This window comes from Salminus brasiliensis, chromosome 12 (assembly GCF_030463535.1).
Source record: "Salminus brasiliensis chromosome 12, fSalBra1.hap2, whole genome shotgun sequence".
NCBI classification, from domain to species: domain Eukaryota; kingdom Metazoa; phylum Chordata; class Actinopteri; order Characiformes; family Bryconidae; genus Salminus; species Salminus brasiliensis.
In genome coordinates this window covers 10,597,149-10,618,826 of record NC_132889.1, presented here as the reverse complement: position 1 = coordinate 10,618,826, position 21,678 = coordinate 10,597,149, and the positions used below count along the sequence as shown (strand labels likewise).

The 21,678-nt window shown below is 38.4% G+C and overlaps 1 protein-coding gene across 2 annotated transcripts in view; it reads right to left on the bottom strand.

Moving 5' to 3' along the window:
* The window catches only part of glis2b (GLIS family zinc finger 2b), a 30,928-nt gene extending 12,169 nt beyond the window's left edge, over nucleotides 1-18,759 (bottom strand). The window contains exon 1 of one of the 2 annotated variants that reach the window (XM_072693090.1): nucleotides 17,964-18,759. The gene's annotated coding sequence lies outside the window, so the exon portion shown is untranslated. Of the gene's footprint in view, nucleotides 1-8,059; nucleotides 8,247-17,963 lie in introns of those variants that run through there. The other variant, XM_072693091.1, reaches the window with a different exon arrangement.
* Nucleotides 18,760-21,678: the final 2,919 nt, after the last annotated feature.

Sequence of the window (21,678 nt, the reverse complement as noted above, 5' to 3'; positions counted from 1 at the left end):
TTGTTATTATTATTATTATTATTATTATTATAGTTGTTCGACTTCACTCTCTCAGACAAGTTATTACTCTCAATACTTGTGTCGGTAGTTCAGCAGTTAGTCAGGAGCAGCTGAACTAAGCTGTCTGATTCTCGGTGGAGCTGCAACTAAGCTAGCTCACCAAAAGCTTAGTTTAACATTTGCAGTTGTCAAGACTGATGATTTAACACATATTGAATGAAAAATATAAAATTGCACTTGCCCACTTGGTTTGTCACCCTGTGAGCAAACTGAACTTTGTATTTGATAATATTTCAGTTGTAAATAAGGTAGGTTGAGGTGGTACAAAAGCCACATGAATGTAAACCATTTGTACTACAGCCCCCTCTCATAAGGTGTTATTATTTTTTTCTAGTCAGATTAAGAGGCTTTATTGTCATTTCAACCATATACAGAATACACTGTGAAACAAAACAACGTTCCTTCAGTGTAACAGACAGACTGAACTTTGACTGAGATTGTAGTAGGAAGTGGAGTAGTGCAAATAGTAAAATAGTAGAGTGCAGCACAGGTTAGCCCCTCCCAAATATCAAAGCTCTTCATCACAAAGAGTGAGGCTAGCTACCTGGTGAAGAAAACTTTGACCACTTTCTTTAATTCACAATCTTGTTCATTTGGTCATTACCCAGAGTTCATGGTCAAGGTGAGTGTTGGGAAAGTAGATTGATTAGTAAATCGAGAGTTTTGTTTTATGACTTTTACTAGTACAGTACTGCAGCCGCTACACACCTAAACTGCCAGGTTGATTCCATGACACCTACTCCCAAACAAGACTCTTTAGACAATCCTTTCCTGGAGGGAGCATGCAAATTTTTTTTTGGGCTAGAACAATGGCCTCAGGCTTGGAGGTGCTGGCCCGCATATTGACTGATTCACCTTCAGCAGCAAACATTTTAATGCACTGGAGGCCTCTGCCAGCCTCTGATCTAGTAGTATGTGACTGCCAGCCAGTGACTTGTAAGTATCCCCACACCTGCCAGGCGCTTTTCACCCAAAGAAACTCCTGAGTAGGAAAGAGACTATCCACTATTGAGGAGGTCCCACAAACTAAACTGTGTATAGAGGTGAGGCCAACTATATTAAATTGATAACTCGGAACCTCGTGCACCAGCTCAGGCTTCTTACTACCAGTAAGGTTACCTTCCACATACCAAGAAATGCTTTCCTTCACCAAATTCCTTAATGGTAATGTCATTGCATTGCTCTTTTATTCTGAAACTTGTGGGTTGGGGGGGGTCTTTATTATGGGCTGAGCCTACCAGAGTATGTAGACAGCCTGGCAAGCAAGTACTCATCAGCTAACACTACCTCCAGGCCTAGCACCAGGTCTTAAGCTATTCTGCCACAACAAGGCCCTATCCAAAAAAATGTTAAATGGAGACCACCAAAATCAAATCATTTTAAAATGTGCCTACATGGTAGGATCAGTACCATCCATTAATCACCACATCACACACACGACCAAATTAATAGTACACTTTAATTGTATATACTTAAGATTAGTTTATATGAAGATCCTCATACTTTAATTTAAATACTGCTTCTCTTTATTGTGATCAGATGGCCAAATACATACGTCCAAACAATTCCAGTTCTACTTTATTTCTGTTTATATGTGTTTTACATTTTCTTTGCATGGGCAATGTGTCAGTCACTAGTAAAAGAAACTGCACATCCATTTGGGTCAAGTGTATTTCATTCATTTAAAATTTGCTAGTTACAGTTAAACATTTCTCTCTGTTCAAAAAAGGTACAAAACATTAGCCAACTAAGCTGTCAATAATAGTTTAAAATAATATCCAAAAATAATTTTATTTTGAATTCATTATTATGAAGTGCAACTTTACAGTGCTATTTGGCATTTTTCCTTTACCTCATTTTACATTGTTAATTTTTTGTCCACAACATCCCTATATAAGACACTATGCCATCTGTTACCAGCATACAGAGAGACCACTTAGACCACTAAGCAGTTAGGATCCTCAGTCCTAAATGGTGAGACAGATGATGAGGACAGATAGTATATATGGACTGATCATATGTCTCATTTCATATGCCTGTAACTTGCATAATTCAATTTCTAAAGTGCTTTTTTTTGAGGAGACAACACATAGAACTGATGTCTTCTGCACTGGAACTTTAAACAATTCTGAAAGAAATTATCTAGATTTTACCTGATTTAAATTATAATTAAATAATGCTAATACTACTGTCCACATCTACACACTACAAGCCACATCCATGTATTCTGCAACTGAAATCGACGTGTGAAAAAACAAACAATCGAAAATTGTCTTATTCACACTCATTCACATGTTCAAAATTACACTTATCCCTAAGTTTGCTCCACCCTGGTGACCTTTGTTTGCATGCTGCCACGAAAGAATGTCTGCAATCCAATCCAGATGGCCACTCTGACCCACGCCCAGACTACTTCCCCCAAGACACAAGCCTTCAGAACCCACAGCCAGTTCTAACATGCATGTTGGTATCTCTGTTTTTCATGCATGCACACACAACACATAAATTGCACACAAAACTATCTTCCTATGCTGCTAAAGGTACCAGCTCCTAGGCAGAACAGCACAGTCCTGCTGGATAACTGCTCAGACAGCAACTTCCTGCACAATGACCAAAACACAGTTAAATATATACAAACACACACAGTGGTTGTGACCCTGAAAGTCTGACCCTTGCAGCTTTTGTGCAGCTGTATAGCTCTCTCACACAAGGTTCACTGAGTACACACAACACTTCAAAACGTTGTTGCTTTCTCTCTCTCTTTTTCTCACACACTCTATTACTCTCAGACACACAGGAGCATAAACTGGACCTCCTCCACTCCAGTATTCCAAAGAACTGTACCAACAATTTTGGTGATTTTCACATAGTACTGTTGCTTCAAAATCCATATCACACACAGTACACCTGGACTATTTAATTCCATTTAGTTCCATTAGTTAAATGCCTATTATCTCCCCTTTTTCCATACACATGCACACATGCTTTTACCCATGCTTGTGCCTGTATCTAAAAGAGGAAGAAGAGAGGTCACCAAGTTCATTCACCCACCCAAGAGAAGGCCCCAGCTATAGTAGCAAAGACAGCATAATTAATAACAATTAAACACTGTAACACAACTGTATTCATTGTATATCTTCATATTCATCTTATTACTGTGATCAGTCTCTTGGATAAAACATTTTTTGACAACTCATAAAACAGAGTTTCTGGTTTTAAAATAATAACATTTTGGAGCATGGTCAAAGATTAATTTTAAGTGTAAATGAAAAAGACGTTTGGTCTGAGATATACGCACAATTTTGTCTTTACAGAAGTTAATGAGCAATTTGTTTTATCTACAGCCGTCCATGCTTGGAGCTAAGCAGAGTAAAGAGGTATAATTATGCTACCATAGCCTGCACTCTGATGTGAGTTTCTGAAGGAATTGCATTTTTCTATCCATGTTTCCATTGACTTTCTGCGTAAGTCAGGTTTTAAATAAAATATACATTTCTCAATTTTGTTTAATGACACTTTATGTAATAAGGTCATTTCCACCTACTGAGTTTTGCCTATCAATAATTTCTCAATCGTTAAACGATTCCATAATGTACACTTCCCTGACGTCCCCATAATCTACTGATAAGGACATTCTGTTAAATTTTTTCTCTCTAACAAAGCCTTTTGGAGTCTTTTGGAGTATGTAGCAGTTTCTGGACATCTCTTTCTCGGCTAAAAAAGCTAAACGTGTAAGCGCTCTCTTGTCTGCTCCACCTATAACTTTTATAGGTGTATAGGTTTTATAGGTATTTTGCAGTCTCAAACCACAAATTTCTACACTATGAAACGTTTTAATGGTATTGCAAATATTTTTATACACTATTTAGTGAGCTAGTTTGTGGTTTAAGGTGTAGCCTTCAGGCTTGTTGTAAAGGGCATGTGATGGAAATTTGTCATATGACAACAAAATCATAATTGAGTAAATGCATCATGTCTTTCCAAAGAAACCTTTTTAACTCCAGGTTTTCAAAACTTTTCTGTAATTAACAAACCATTTATCTGCTAGCTGAATGGAAAAAAAAGTTGTCAACATTCTAATACCAGTAATGTACAAAGTTATAGACTTTTGTTGTAAAATCAATCATCTGAATAAAGACTTTGATAAGGCCTTGGTTAATAATTCATTTGGATTTCATTGTTTTTTGTGGCATATTGTGGCATCTGACACTGTCAATTTGTGTTCCTGGGTGGAGTTTGTAATACCACAGCTGCAAGGGAATTGTGTGAAGCAGGGAATCTTGACTTAATTTTATGCATTATTACCTGCAATTTCGTATGTTCAATATGCATTTTATGTTCCTAGTCTCTGCAGGTGGCATTCAAAATGTTAGTACCTGTTTTGGTCAGCTATTATATATGAAAAACTTTTGGTGGACTCTTATGGGTTAATTTGGCAGCACAAATCTTACTCTATAGATTAATAAAAAATAAAACAATTATTAATTCACATTTTTAATTTTTCTATTTGTGGCCTACTTTTACTTTCATATGCACATATGTACATTCTGACTTTTCACCTCCTACCTGAAGGGTCACCCTTTGTTTAAACTGACTCAAGTTAGCGTTTATATTGTCTTATCTGTCAGATCTGTCTGCCAAAATTTAATTCCTCTTTCCTAATGCAGTAAAAACATCCTTGCAAGCACCTAGCGTCACACTCTGCACCACACGGATCTGGGCTGAAAAGGCCCCTAAGGGCTCAAAACAAAAGGCCTTTTCACATGGGTTATAGGTTCCATGTGTAAACCATTACTGGTCTATGCCTAAAGACAGCTGTAATACATATTGCATTTTTGTGTTTGATTAACTGTTTTAATTTGTCGTAGCATTTAATTATGACTACTGCATTTTTGACTGATGACATGCTGATGAAGTTTATTCACCTCAGGATACCTCTTCAGTGACTAAGAGACTTGTGATGGCCTGTTCAGAACACACAGAGTAGTGTTCTGTGTGGCAAAAGCACTTGAAAAGAGCACTTGCTCTGAGGGCCAGCGTAGCAGGGTGGCGGGTGCATGTGAAGTTTGTGGAAAGAATGTCGCTATGTCCCATGTGGACTTCCTCACAGTGCCATCAGGTCGGCAAGTCTTTGAAAGGCCACATTGTCCTTTCAGCACCCACTTCGAGCCTCTCTCTCACTTTCTCCCCTGCAGGGTAAACATACACCACGCAGCTGGACGAAGAATCTCAGGGTGGGCAAGGATGGAGTGGTGTGCAGGGAACTAAAGGGGAGGATGCAGTGAAACATCTATGCCCTGTTGTGCCAACCCTGTTGTGTAAGTGATCTCTTTCAGTAAAAGTTGCAGAAGGCTGTCAGAATTCTGACAGGGTAGTTCTGAGGAAATATACACATTAGTGTTTTTTATAGTTATGTGTATGGTCAGACACAAAATGAACATACTAAATAATGCTGTATCACCGGGGTGGGGGCAGTACACTGAAGATCATTTTATGTATGTGTACCAAAAGATTCCTAGGGGTATATCTGATCCCACTGCATATTTATAATGATTGCATTTCTGCATGTGTTCTTTTGTACAGAACTATGCTGCCTTGGCCATAAATGTAACTGACTATTCCTAGGACATACCACTTCTAGAACCATTCTCAAAGTGCTGGGTTCAGACTTGTGTTTCTCTGAGAAGATCATGTGGCAAAACACAGAGGTAATGCTGTGGACTTAATTTAAATGTTCACTTTGTGCTAGTTTTGTACTCTATTTTACTGCTCTCACAATAATCACCCAAATATTTATGTCTCCTTCTTACTTTCTCACTCCTCCACCTGACCTCCCCTAAGGCAGACTGACCCCACCTCCAGTGACAAATACACAAACACACCCAAACCACAGACTATGTCCACCCCCCTCCTTTAACACACACACACAGTCCTGAAGCTGAGAGATTTTTCCTGCTCCCCTCTGCCTCAGTCAGCCACCTTCTCAGACAGGAAACCTCAGTTTCCACTTCGCCTTCGAAGGGCCCCTCTCGCTCTTTCCCTCCTTTTTCCCTCCATCGTACCTCCTTACCTCCTTCCCTTGGTCAAAACTGTATACATAGAAACAGCCCTTGTCTATGCTTTATTTTATTTAAATAAATGTTCTCAGTGTTTCTTAATGCAAATCCTCTGATACACATCAAAAATGTTGTTCTACTTTGTTCCCTTTTCTATCTGTGAATAATTGCTTGTAAGTATATGGGATATTATGTATTCGGCTAAAACAAAGAAGGGAGGGCAAAGATGGGACAATTGTTCCACTAAAAGCATGGCCAAGACCGGACACCTGCCCAAGAAAGGGTTGTGTGATCACAAATGGCAAAGGGGAGAAAAAATAGTGAAAAGCAGAGAGTGGGCAGGAAGAATAGGTGGGGAGGGGTACTGGAACAGGAAGCCTCTTAGCAAGCTACTAATGGCCCCCAGCCAGAGGTCTCAGACACTAAGGAATTTCTTCCAGAGAGTGGATATAGAAGGGAGGCAGGGAGAGAGAGAAAGGGAGCGCAGTTGTGACTTCATACTAGAAAACATAACACTCCCTGGGCTAATGATCTAAGACTCATACACAACTACACTGGCAGTCAAACCAGCATTGCTTACATGTTTTTATAATGATCAATTGCAAAAGAAAACTTACTTTTAAGTACTTTTAAAACATGTATTGCAGTGTGGTCTCCTTTCCATATGGATGAATCTGATCATTGCAGGTTTACATTCAGTAAGTGGATTTGAAAATAACAACTGCTCAAAAACAACTGCTCATGTAATGCAAAGAAATCATTGCAATAACTATGCAATTAATTAAGTTATTATTCAAATTTAAACAACACAGTACTAATATTTAAATTTTGAGAGCATTCAAAAATAACATTGACTGCCAATCGCAGCTTTCATGTCTTGGCAGGCTCGCCACTAGTCTTTCACATTGCTTTTGGGTGACTTTAAGCCGATCATAGTATGCAAACTCAGGTAACCCAGCTTTGTTTGATGAAATGCCTGGAATCAAATGACTGCCATACACGTATAGATGCAAATTCAAGAAAAAAAATGAAAAAAAAAGTGAAAAAGTGGTCTCTCAATTTTTTCCAGAGCTGTATATTCACAATAGTAACTTTTCAGTTAAGAGTAAAAGTTTTTAACTTTTAATGCAGGTCAATTGTGGTTGGTGTGGCACAACAGATAACACCACTACCTGCCACTGAGCTACCACACCTTGTGGGAGGCTGGGGTTCGATTCCCGGTCTGGGTGACTATGCTGCGCTACATCAATAAGAGTCCTTGGGCAAGACTCCTAACACAACATTGGCCCTCTGCTGTAATACGAGTAATCTTGTAAGTCGCTCTGAATAAGAGCGTTAGCTAAATGACAAAAATGTAAACGTAAAATGTGAATAAACTGCCACGTGAAACTGTATTGTGTTTAAGTGTTTTTATTTATTTATGATAAAATACAATGTAGAATTATGTCCAATAAACATAAATGGGTAAAATGAAGTCTAAAGGCTTACTTTGAGGTGCAGCAATACGGAAAAACACTTGTTCATTGAGCCACAGATAAAATACTGGCTATAAGAGTACAGGTGGTTAGTATGTGTCCAGAAGCTCCATAAAGCATTCGCTCTGTCAGGCGGCCATATAGGTTGTGTTTAAAAAACTACATTACATACAACTACAACTACAAATTATTTGAGAGTAGTGACTAGCTCTGTTTTTTTCAAACAGGAAAAAAAAGCATTAGCGGGCTCCAGGTGGCTCAGCGATTTAATGCGCTGCCCCTATGATCTGGGGGTCGCAAGTTCGAATCCCAAGCCATTACCTCAGTGGCCGGAGTCCAAAAGATTTAAGTTGCTGTACATGTAATAAAACAGTACTGTACTGTACTGTAACGAGGGTGCACATAAAACCCACAGCAATGATTGGCTGCCTGCTTTAGTAGCTAGTCATTAAAAATAAAATATCTTACCTGCATGGCAAGAAAAAAGACCATCACTTTTTAATCCTTTCAGACCACAGAACAATTGCCACCTTTCAAAAGTCCAACCAGTGTTCATCCTGTTTTTAAAAAGAACTCAAGAGTGCTCTCTTGAATTTGCCGTTCTGATATCTTACTGTTCATATATATCTTCACAGTAGTTGTCACAGTAGCAATTATGTTTGTGTCAGCACCATTAGCAACACCGTGGTTGCTCAGGTAACCAGCAAACAGTGCCGGATGCTCTTTCAGAGGCTGTGAATGTGATCACTCTGTTTTTAGAATGAATATATTAGACATTACATGGATGGGTGCACCAGCACACTGATACCATTTACAATAATATTTGTATTAGAATGTTTTCCACTCCTCACTCAGGAATAGTACTGCTTTAACGTTAAACAAAAATGCCGTTTTACTAAACACCATGAGCAATTACTTTTGACTGCTACTGTATTTAGTAACCAAAAAGAAAAAACAAAGTCAGACAGTGTAACCCAATAATCCCAATTATTTCTTTCTTTTGTCTATCAGCAGCCATGGTGTCTTTAGTCTTGCCCACACTTACTCATTTAGCAATGTCAAGAAAAATACAGTTTGACTTTCTAGGGCCACAGTAAGCAGGCTTCTGTTCCTTTTTCCTGCAGACTTCACGTAATTTACAAAGTCAGGGTGTGTGAAGCACCTCTTTGGGAACAGACACAGGCGTTTTCACACTCAGGGCAGATCCTGGCAAACATAGCCAAGGCCCAGGATTATGAAATACAGCCTGACCTGACTTGGCTGGAGGCTGGAAGTTGCAGAGAGGAAGGGCAGAGATAGTCTCCATACTATGCAACAGCGCCATCATTGCATTGATATGGTTAGATGTAATTAGGTCAGCCTCTAGCTTTTATATGTTTGCTTTAAATGGTCAGATTTGCTCCAATTACCCTATTTAAGTAATTATATAACATTATAAATACCTATACTCCGACTCAAAACATATTTAATACATATCTAACCATTGTTTTTTTTTTTTATGGGAGTTCATTAATAAAAGAGTGATGTGAGTATCAAAACTAAAGTAATAATCTATCCAGACATATGAGAGCCTTCTTAAATTACTTAAATTCATATGCATACTACTTAAATGTGCTTCTGTGCTATATTTAAGTTTGTGAAGCTAGGTTTTGGTTACAATAAAGCCATCTGACTATCTGTAAAAATTTAAATATTTGTTTATTCCCTTTACCCAAGAAACAACAAGCTCACATTCTTCAAATGTAACTGCTATATATATATATTCTCTTTCTAACTTCTTAAAAACAATTTACAAAATAGACCATGCACAATAAACAGATTGCTCCTTGTGTTCTAAATATCATGGTTTCAGTACTAATCTTTTAAGCATTCTTTAACATCAACATCAGACAAACTCCAATGTCCTTAACTTAAAATGCTGCAATTTCACAAACAGTCTTCTTCCCTCTGTGGATCGTTATCTTTGTCTGTCCTTTCCTCCCTCTCTCTCAACCAATTCTCACTGCCTTTCCCCACAGCCAATGATGCAATCCTAACACTTCTGCATGCAATAACTGGGCTTGGAGAGTAAGCAGGGCAGGGCAGGGCTGTCTCTCTGCCATTCTTGTGTCTGAAAAGAGCAAAAGTGGTTGCCTAAAATGGTTTCCCACAAGCACTTTAGAACAAAGATCTAACTTTCTGGAAGTGCACTCAAGGCCAATAAATGAGGGATGAGCTATATTTTATTGCTTGATTAAAATAATAAAATAAAATGTAGGTACAAAATAGGCATCTGATAATAAATAGATCAACATAAAATTAAGGAGATATAATGAATACTTGTCCACTATTATATGACTATATGTCAGCATGGACACGATCAAGGATGAATATTGATGTTTGATAATAGATTGTCTTTTTGGGTGAATCACTTTGGTAGTAACAGACTGTAGTTTCAAGAAATATACAATTCTCTTCTGTCCATAAAATATTATGGTAAGCTCTTTGGTTTCACAAAGTAAAACCCTTTTAATTTTGTGTTAAAGAACCTAAGTAAGTCAATGGACTGTATAAGCACCACTCCAAAACAGTGTGTCATAATGCTGTAACCAGTCACTTAAATGAATCTCCATTATCATTTCTAATTAATGATTCCATTTCTTAGCATAGCAGTGCCATCTTATCTCTAAATTCAAATATTTACAAATATTTGCTCTGCACTACTTACAAAAGGCCTCTGCTCTGCTTTGGCAGAGAAGTGATGCATTACTGTAGGTATTCTGGAGTCAAATACAACTTCTGCCGCTGAAGTGAACCAATATACCATTATTAATTGGTTAAACATATTTAAACATATTTTCTTGCAGAAATGTTAAATGTTAACTCACTTCTCCTTCTCATGAGACTAAAGATGGCTTCTTATTTGACAGCCTAATGTTTTTTTGTTTTTTTTTTTGTTCTACTTCTTAACTGTGTAACTAGAACACTAGAACACTAAACTTTAATAGGAAGCTTGCATATACAGCTGTAAAATGTTAAGTTTCTGGTGTAGAAAAAATCAAAACCTTTTTTTGAATAAAAATTGTACTTCTAGTGTACTGTATAGTGTTGATCATTACACATTTTTTAAATCTCTAAATTCCTTAACCTGGAGATGAATGCTACGTGAATATCCCTACACAACTTTAGGTGACTTCAGTGGCAAAAATACAATTTCTCATGTAATGCTTACATATTTTTTGGGGAACTTATGAAAGTATGTATTTTCATGTTCAAACACGCTTATTTTAAGTTACTACTTAATAGTTTTAACAGTCACTACTTGAAGCTACACATGAATCAGTGTTTTCCTTAAATACATAAATAAAATACATACAAATAAATCTTTTAATTATCTTAAATAAGATGCTTAATATCACAAAAAGAATGTGATAATTCGATAAACAATAATCTTTGATCACATATATGTTAATGTCCAAGCCTAATGTCAAGTTCACAAAATAGCCAAATCTCTAGTATTTCTGTCTTTAAGCAAAAAAGGTAAAATGGTAATTAAATTTTTAATAATATATATATATATATATATATATATATATATATATATATATATATATATATATATAACCACTGAGCATAAATAATGGTTTAACTAACAATTAAAACTTAATTTAACAGTTCCGTATTCATCTCATCGATGGTAAATGTGGTAATGTATTGCATTCTTAGCCCTGATATTATGAACATCTAATTCACACTAATAGTCTGTTCCTGTCTTTTTTTTAGTAAGGTCTTATTGTTGACAATTTCTATTTTATTTTATTTTTTATTGTTTTGTTTTACTTTGTCCCATCTCTTTCATTCCAAATCAAAGTGTTTTTTTTTTATTATTATAACTATTCATATTAATTTATGCCACCCATCTAAAGTCAATAACCCCTCCTCTCCTACTTTTTTTTACTGGGCTTAGAATCAAATCTATTTATCTTGTAATTGCCGCTATTATTATTATTATTACTACCATTAACCATCATCATTAAATTTTTCTTAACATTACTACTGCTAAGCATATCTATGATTATATCAGTACATCCAAGCATAACGTTTTATGCTTGGTGACTTTTTACCAGTTATTAATCATTTCTCAGTGTTTTTTTTTTTTTACTAAAGAAGGGTGGGTCCCCCTTGTGAGTCTTAATTGGTTCCTCTAATGGATTATTCTTCCAGCTCTAAGGGAATTTCTCCTTGCCACTCTTACCTTTGGTTCGCTTACTTAGGGTTTCCTGCTTTATGTTGCTATTTTGTCTTATTACTGGACTTCTGAAAAGCTGCTTTGTGATATCAGTTGTAAAAGTGCTACACAAATAAATTGAATTTGATTTAACGAGACAATGGTATAGGCTTCATACTGTATACCATGTAGCCTACCATGTAGGGATCTATGGTATTTACTAGGAATTACAATTAGATTTTTTTTTCTTAAAATTGCAAACCACTAATACGGATCCATTTTGATCTTATGCTTGGTGTAAACACTTTGCAACCAATGGTGCCATAACTGCTGTCAAACACACTTCACTGCACAGGAAATGTATGAAAAAGCAGTAACATTTCCATTTATTAACTAAAGCACAATTTAGCAAAATAAGTGTAAGGTTTTTGTACCTGTTTAAAATGTTTTTGTAATTTACTTAAGATATTTTTCACTTTCACATATGAATTCTGTTAAGATTGTAATTATATTTTTAAACTTTTTATAATGGCATCAGTAGTGTAATATTATATGTGTATATTTGCTAGCAACTGTAAATTTTTAATTTAAGCAAGGGATGAAGCCTAAAATGATGAGGTGCCTGTTTTCCCAAAAAAGGCTACCCCTCCATGCTAGCTTTCCCTCCTGTGCCTCGCCGCTAGACAAGGTCAATATGACAGACTTGTTTCACTCTCTCCATCTCTCTCTCTCTTTTTCTCTCTATATCTTGCTCCCTTATTGCCTGTAGTGGCGTAGCTTTGCTCATCTGAACGACAGACTACTCCCAAACACTAAGAGCCTTTCATCTTCTCTTTCCACCCACGCAAAAAGAGAAAGACAGATAGATATGTGTATGTGAGCAAGAGAGAGAGAGAATTAACACAATGAGGAAAGCGAGAAGCAGTAAGGGAAAAATCTTCAGTAGATGTGCATTCTACAGACAAATACACAAGTAATGGTTTTGTCAATCTTCTGTACGTTCCCAAATCCAAAAGCAACTCACCTTCCTTGGCAACACATCATACACTATAAATGCAATGCAAAATTTGGATGTTGTTCCAAACTTGAAATGGCACAAGGAATGTTAACTATGCACTGGTCTGCTGATGCTAAGGGTTTCTCTGTAGGGCTGGCTGTGTATTAGCTTCTTAGGACTCTTAACTTTCAACACAAAATGTTGAAATGTTTGTGGACACCGCTTCTTATAAATGCATTTAGCTACTTTAAGTACTGCCACTGGAACAGGACTCTCTGGAGCAGATAAATATAAATGTCCTGGCACCATGCCTAATGCCAGGTCTTATGGGGTCTAGAGGGGTCCCAGCATTAAGAGCTATGTTCTCTGGAATTATGGTGCTCCATCCAACATGTCTGGGATGAGTTTGGGAATGAGGAGATGAGGTGGGGTGGTGATCATTTAACATCCTGATCTCACTAACATTCCTGTCGCTGAATGCTATCAAATCCTCACAACAATGCTCCAAAATCTAGTAGAATGTCTTCCCTGGACAATTTAGACAGTTACTTGAACAAAAGCAGAATATTTATTTTAATACGGATTAGGCCATAATCACCTGCATATGCTTACACAGCACAACCTCTATCAGGTATGAGGTCAAATGAATGTAAGATTAACCGAGCCAGAATAGTAATGTCCCAAGCTGTTTGCTAATACCAACTGGTTTGCAAAAAGAAAAAGCAAAATATGAACGATTTGCTATCACTACCCTTTGAAACAACACTCAGCAAAGGATTACACAGATAAGCATAAAATTCTGTGGTTATAGTTACTTATAGTTCTTTAAGTTACATGCATGTTTGCACAAGTTTACACTGTATAATGAAAGTAATATTTATTTGACTTGTAGTTGAACGGGTGCCTTAAACATGGATTTTTCTTTACAAGCTAAACATAACGGGGATTCCGATTTATTTAGGTCTTCTGTGTCCATTGTGTTTTTTTTAGATTAGTTCACTGCTGTGATATTTTCTCTTGACTGTCTGCCATAGAGTTAACAACTGACTTATTGTCTTAGTATACAGTGGGGAAAAAAAGTATTTAGTCAGTCACCAATTGTGCAAGTTCTCCCACTTAAAAATATGAGAGAGTCCTGTAATTGACATCATAGGTAGACCTCAACTATGAGAGACAAAATGAGAAAAAAAAATCAGAAAATCACATTGTCTGAATTTTAAAGAATTTATTTGCAAAAAATGTTAGAAAATAAGTATCTGGTCAATAACAAAAGTTCATCTCAATACTTTGTTATATATCCTTTGTTGGCAATGACAGAGGTCAAACGTTTTCTGTAAGTCTTCACAAGGTTGGTACACACCGTTGCTGGTATGTTGGCCCATTCCTCCATGCAGATCTCCTCTAGAGCAGTGATGTTTTGGGCCTGTCGGCGGGCAACATGGACTTTCAACTCCCTCCAAAGGTTTTCTATGGGGTTGAGATCTGGAGACTGGCTAGGCCACTCCAGGACCTTGAAATGCTTCTTACGAAGCCACTCCTTTGTTGCCCTGGCAGTGTGCTTGGGATCATTGCCATGCTGAAAGACCCAGCCACGTTTCATCTTCAATGCCCTTGCTGATGGAAGGAGGTTTGCACTCAAAATCTGGCCCCATTCATTCTTTCATGTACACGGACCAGTCGTCCTAGTCCCTTTGCAGAGACATTCTCCGGAATGTCCGGAATACTCTTCCGGAACATCCAAATGCTCTCTAGCAAACTTCAGACGCGCCCGGATATGTACTGGCTTAGGCAGGGGAACACGTCTGGCACTGCACGATCTGAGTCCCTGGCAGCGTAGTGTGTTACTGACGGTAGCCTTTGTAACGTTGGTCCCAGCTTTCTGCAGGTCATTCACTAGGTCCCCCCGTGTGGTTCTGGGATTTTTGCTCACCGTTCTTGTGATCATTTTTAAAAATCTTGCTTGTTTGTAGGTGACCAAATACTTATTTTCCACCAAATAAATTCTTTAAAAATCAGACAAAGGTGATTTTCAGATTTTTTTTCTCATTTTGTCTCTCATAGTTGAGGTTTAAAGAGGGAGAACTTGCACAATTAGTGACTGACTAAATACTTTTTTTCCCCACTGTAGGTGATCACATAATTTTCTGGACTTCGTTTTACTCCGCAAATACACATACTTAAATATAAAATGAATTTCAGAGACACTTATTTTCTACAGTGATACATAATGATGTGCATTCCTTGATGATATGTTAAATTCAGTTTTCTCTAAAAAAAAGAAAAATACACACTCCAATACCATAAAATAAACACGATATAGATGTGGGAGCTCAGAACTCACTTACACTCCTTGGCAGGACTGGATTTGCCCAGACAGAGCGCCAAGCCCAGGACATGAGAGAGACTTGTTTCTGTTTCTGAAATGACCCCCCCCCCCTTTATTTCTCCCCCCTTCTTTTCTCATACACACACACAAAAAAAAGTCCTTGCTTGCTCATTGTCGTTTGGCAGAGCTATTGTGTGTAATTCTGGAGAATCCAGGGTGTTGGCCAAGCAAATAAATAATAATAAGTAACAGCTGTGCCTCTGGTTAACTGTTGAAACCTACATGATGGAGCAGTACAGAACACTTATGTATTGCTCACAGCTTCACAATCATGTTAATGTTGCTATCTGGAACCATGCATGCTACATAAACTTCAATATGTTTCAAATTCTTTTGTTAGTTATAAAAGTTACCTCCAGATCATTTTAAATGTAAAGTTGCTGTTCACATAATGTTCACTTTTCTGAGCACTTTACATGATTTTGCTTCCTGTTCTTACTTTATTTGGGGATTTTGTCTATGTTTTTTATCTGAGAAATATCTCTCTAGTATGTAGAAAAGGAGGAAAAGAAAGAAATAGACAAGAAAATGTGAAAGCAGTAGGTCAGTGATGTAGACTAAGGCAACTTAAGGCATTAATTATGGATGTGATCTACCAAAGCCCCCATCCCAATTGAGCACAAGGGTAGAAGTCTGAATGGATAGTGTGTGCAGATAAGGGGGAAAGACTATTCCGATTTGGGGTTGGATTAGACTCGTTACAACATGGAGGACAAGTAGGAGCTGTTCCAGAAGGAAACTGTGAGGCTGTGCTGTGATTAGTGGTTAGAGTTTAACTAGAGAAAAATGCACAGTCTGGACGCAGCCAGGAAGGGCAGCTTGTTCTGGGCCCACTCAAGGTTTTAGACTGTCTCTGGTCCAGTTTCAGGTCTGACTACTTTGTTTGCACTGTCCTCATGTAATGCAGGCCCAACCACAGTCTTACAGGATCTGCAGACACTTCTGAAAACAATACCAGAACATTTAATGCTTACAGCCCCTTTTCAGAAGACCATAAATGTGGACCAAATATGGCCCTGGACCAACCTAGCCCAATCTTTGATATCATGGGACATACTAAGCAATTGGCTAGTCGTGCTGAGGTCTTGAAAAGTGTGTTGGAGGGCTGGCCATCTTTCACCTTGATATCAGTGGAAATGTCATGTCTGTCTTCTGAAGTGCTCTAATTCAATTACAGCTTGAAGGCGTCTGTTCCCTGCTGCAAGGGGTGTCTTTCTATGCGACTGTAATCTTGTGTAGCAATGAAACCCCACTGAGATAATCACTCATCTGCACAGCTTTAAAGGCAGCTAGTTCCCCATGAGTTCACCATGCTGGGTGTGCTGTCATCCAGGATAGTCGAACATTGTTCTTGTGTACTTTGACTGTAAATTGTCTTTTTTAAACTACACATGTAATATATCCATTCATTAATACACATCCTAAGTTTAGACCTGTTCACCCAGCTGTTTTTAACAGGATTTAATAGGGGGGCTCCCCATTTGAGCTATGACCAGATTTGGGGCCCCTTTTCACGCTTCAGTTCTTCAGGGTGGGTCTTCTTTGGCCTAACTTTCTAAACATGGGGCGGAAGCCAGGCCTCGTAATGGGCCCTTTAAGTTCCTGGTCAAGCTAAATGTCTTAAATTTCTCTAACTTTGCTGCCTTTGATGACTGCAATACATATGATTTAAAATGTCTTTCACAGCCAGGTAAAAACATATCTTATATTTATATTTATACAGTTTGATTGATGAACTTGATGGGCACCTGTCTATGCATTGTTTTACACCAAACGAATACAAGACATATCCAGCACCAAGATAAGAAATTCACACCAAGTTTCAATAGAAGATTTTTTTTTGTGTTTAGTAAATATATATATACATCTTTTGCACCAGCAGAAAACGGTGAAAAAGTATTCTGTAGTATTACCCAAAGTCCTTGCAACTTGCCAACACCTAGGTGCAACTGGTTAGTTTAATGGAACAATCAAGCTGGTCCAGATAGTCTATATTCATGCATGAATTCATGCATTTGTTTTGTTCTTTAATTTCAAATTTCCTCTTGCACTTCGTTAACTACCTTTTGGCAGGCTGCCTCTGTATCAATGTAGCAATGTGTGGCAGCCAGTAAGAACAGGCTTCATTCCAGGACTCAATCTGAAAGCATTCACAATTGAGCACAGGGCCACTGGATTTGCCTAATTAGAGAAAAACAGCTTTTCATTCACTACACATCATCAATACCCAGAGAGTAACAATGGCAATGCAGAAGTATGGAATACTTATTTATTTGTTTAATTATTTACAACCTGTGTGCTTGCCTTGTAGTATACAAATGTAAATAACTGTAAAATGTAAATATGTAAATGTAAATGTAATAACTGGTATTATGAAATATATTATAGTATTATAATATGGTCTTAGCAGAACAGTTCACTGTTCACTGTGCCTGTATAGTCCACTGTCCTTGCTTTTGCAGCTCCATGAAATGGGACAAACATCCCTGGTAGGAGAAGCATCTGTGTCATTTCTGTGGACATGACATATGGACTCCAACCTATTCCACAGTCTCTCAAACGACCAAGACCAAGTACGTAGACTTTGACACGACAATGAAAATGAAACAAATGTATGGGTACGTGATTTGGGGGAAAAAAAGGCAATTTGTGCTATTTACAACTTACCATGTCACATATCCCAATGGCACCAAAGTCAAGTATTCAGTGTCTTAAATTGAGAATGACCAGTCGCCTCCTACGCGAGCTAGTACTTTTAACCTTGAATGAGGAGGATTCTTACCTTTGAAGAACTCTTGTGACTATGGCTGAGACGGTTCAGAATTGAAGCACTTTTCTTCTAGAAACTTTCTGCTCAGAGCGTTCCTCTGATTCCTTTTCTGTAGCTTAAGCGTTCTTTTTGATGTAGGCCCACAATGTGACAATACCAGCACTGTCAGAGTTAGCTCAAAAATGTAGCATTGTAAATAGCGGTCGACTGCCAGACCATTGTCATTATGAATCAAGCAAGCTCATAAAAAAAAAACTGTTACGAGGCTTAAAACGTGTGTGGAGGGGGCGGGCAAGGCCCAAACTCACCGAAATTGAGCCACACAGGACTAATACAACTACAAAGCAGCCAAGCTGAGATTTTTCTCGGTCTTGAAATCCGGTAGCCTAAATGTATCAGCACTTGAAACCGCGTCCTTAGTCTTCATATATTGAGTTGTGGACCGATCGAAGATAAACAATTGTATTCACAAAAGAAAACTGAAAAAACGTAGGTTTCTTCTGAGGAACAAGGTGCATCGCTTATTGGTGAAGCGGGTCCGGTGGGTTTTTTTTATGGGTGGTCGTTCTCGTGAGGAGAGGGGGAGCGCGGAGCGATAGAAAGAAGAGCTCGCGGAGAAGAGAGGGTTTTCCTAGCTTCGTGTCCGGATGATGTTTTCTTCGAGCTTTGTTTCGTTATTTATTTTTGTTTCTCTCTTGATGTTTATGTCAGATCCTCGCCTTATGGAGACACGAACGTTAAAGTGATCTTGTGCGTCCGTCTGACTGTAGACAGCACCCGGACTCGAGCTAGTCCGTTCTTCCCTCTCCTCGGGTCGGGCGGAGGACTAACCAGTGTTATTTTTTCACCCACCCGTATTCCGACAAGCCCGGCCTCCTGCGTTGGGATTGGCTAGGTGTCTCCCGTTTTCAGCGCTGAGATTGGCTATTGGGCCTAATTCACAAGTCTTCACCATTTGGGTGGCCACAATCGTACGCAGCTGACTGCCAATCCAGGCTCAGAAGAGTGTTTTTTTTTGTCGAAATACGGGTAGGAAAAAAAAACAGGGTAACTAGCCAGGAGTTTGCCAGCTCAGCGCATGCTTGTGCTCCGCCTATTCACCATCAGCAGTCCACGGCTCCCCTCCAAACCTTTTCAGTTCCTACATAACTCTGACACTGTTACACTGGTTACACGAGACGTCTTTACATTAATATAAAAAACACAATATTGATGGGCTCCTCTGGAATATAATTAGCATTGGAGGATGTAGAAATAGCATATAAAACGGACTAAATGGTCTGCTAGAGATCTATTATAATGATGGCTCAAAATTGCATATTCCAATTCATACACCCATCTGAGTCGAAGGGAAGTTGGATGGTGCTAAATACAGTATATGAGCCAAAAGAAAGACTGCCTTGATTGTATATTTTTATATTTCTGTTTTGTGATATTTGTTTATTGATTTATTTGCCGAAAAAACACGTAGTTTAACACAAATGCACCGATAGTGTATTTCTATCCTGTCTACCGTAGAAATGCGGTATGAATGTTCTAGATATTTTTGCTTACTAGGGGGCGATTCAGAACAGTCTTGGTTTGGTTAGAAAATGGAGCACACAGTTTTCTGACCGTAGCATAACTTAGAAGTTTACTTTTTGGTGGATATTCGGTGGAAGCATTTTGGATTATTTGTTTGTACGACAAAACTTTTCCTCAGTAAAAACTTTAAACCTACATGTGGACTCCGTGGTCACTGGGAGGATTGCCATGTGTCACCAATACTCAACCAACTAAAGCCAACTGCCTACATACAGGGATATTTTTTGGCCGGTCATTGATTTGAGACCGGGACGCAGGTTAACCTACCAACAGTTGACAATGACCCAAAGCATACCGTCAAGCAACAGTCGAGTGGTTTGAGGGGAAACATGTAAATGTATTGAAATGGTCTAGTCAATACCCAGACCTTAATCCAGTTGAGAATCTGTGGTCAGACTTGAATGACAGACAAGAATGTGGTTCACCAGTGGAAACCATCTAACTTGAAGGAGCAATTTTGAGGAATGGGCAAAAATCCCAGTGGCAAGATGTGGCAAGACTCACAAAGACTTATCCAAAGTGACTTGCAGCTGTAATTGCCGCAAAAGGTGGCTCTACAAAGTACTGACTTTAGGGAGGTGAATAGTTATGCACACTGAAGGTTTCTGTTATTTTGTCCTATTTGTTGTTTGCTTCACAAAAATAAAATATAAAATGTTTAAAGTTCATATTCTGTAAATGAAATGATGCAAACCCTCAAATAATCCATTTTAATTTAATTAAAGTTGTGAGGTAACAAAACACGAAAATTCCAAGGGGGTGAATACAACTGACAATGCGTACTAAAGGAAAACACATCCAAGAGGAGGACTGAACTGCCTGTGGAGCTCAGAGACAGGATTGTGTGAATGCATGAGAGGAACCACGACTCAAAGGAAGAATCCATCCTCCTCTAGTCGACACCAGATGGCACAACAAATGACAGAACAACAATAATAAAAACTGACAAAAAAGTATAGAGAATTAGGAGCTGTGGCAAATGTTACATCAAGCCATAATAAATGGAAATGTGAACATCCATTCAGGTATACCAGCATATGTGCAATTATACTGTGAGGTGAAAAGTAATCAATGATCCAGAGCAGGACGGCACAGCAGTGGGCAGCAGGGCATTTATTAAAATTGAGACATAAGATTAAGACCTCATTTTGTCTGGAATGAGAAAGAGAAAGATTTATTGAGACAAAGGTCCCCATTTAGTTTAGCTGATAAATAACTTTGGGTGTCATCAGCATAGCAATAAGTCAGTGCCATGCTTACAGATTTTTTTTTTACTTTTATGTTGACAATTTATTCATGTATCACGCCATGTTATATATTGTATTCACGTGAGTTGTATTTACGTTCATTGGTTCATTGATTTGGTTCTAATAATTCGTTTCACCTGAGCCTGTTTTTTTTAGGGAGCCAGCGCTAGCAGTTTCACTGCTGAGAATTCACCGTTCTGAGCCAACCTGGTGAGTTGGCGTCTTAGCTTTGTCCAGCGTCTCGTTCGAGATTCACGAGGACGTCCGTAGAAGTCCTTCACGTTTTCTGTGTTCAACTCGGCTGTTGCCATTCTGAGCCAACCTGGTGAGTTGGCGTCTGTATCAGGTCCACGCGGTCAAGTGTCTAATTAGTTCTTCACGAGGACGTCTGTGAGAGTCCGTCACGTTTCCAAGGGTCCTGCTGGGCTATCATCATTCATGAGTACTACTGCTCTAGTTTGTCCTGAGTCGCCTCTGGGGTACGGCGACTGATCCCTAAGCTTCGTATCCACGTCTTGTAAGTTCTGTTGCGCCTGACTTAGTTCTAGTTATATCTCCCCGCTTCTGTTCTCCTGTTCAGGATTAGCTCCCTTTCTTTCCACCAGCCTCAGGTGTGCGTTTTGTTTTGCCCAAGTTCATTTGTCATGTTTGTATTTTGGTTATTCATTATTTCATGTATTGCTGTGTTTTCTTGTGTTTACCCCTGTTCTGTTGCTTATTAAAGCAGTCTTGCATCGCACCGTCCCTGTGAGTGTACACCCATCATTGTCTGATCTAGCCAGTCATGACAGGTTGAAGTACTCTTGGTATGGAGCTGGTGCACCATTCATCAACACAAACTGATGTGGTTATGGATTGAGTTTTTAGTTGAATAATTTCAATTTCATCTTTTAAAA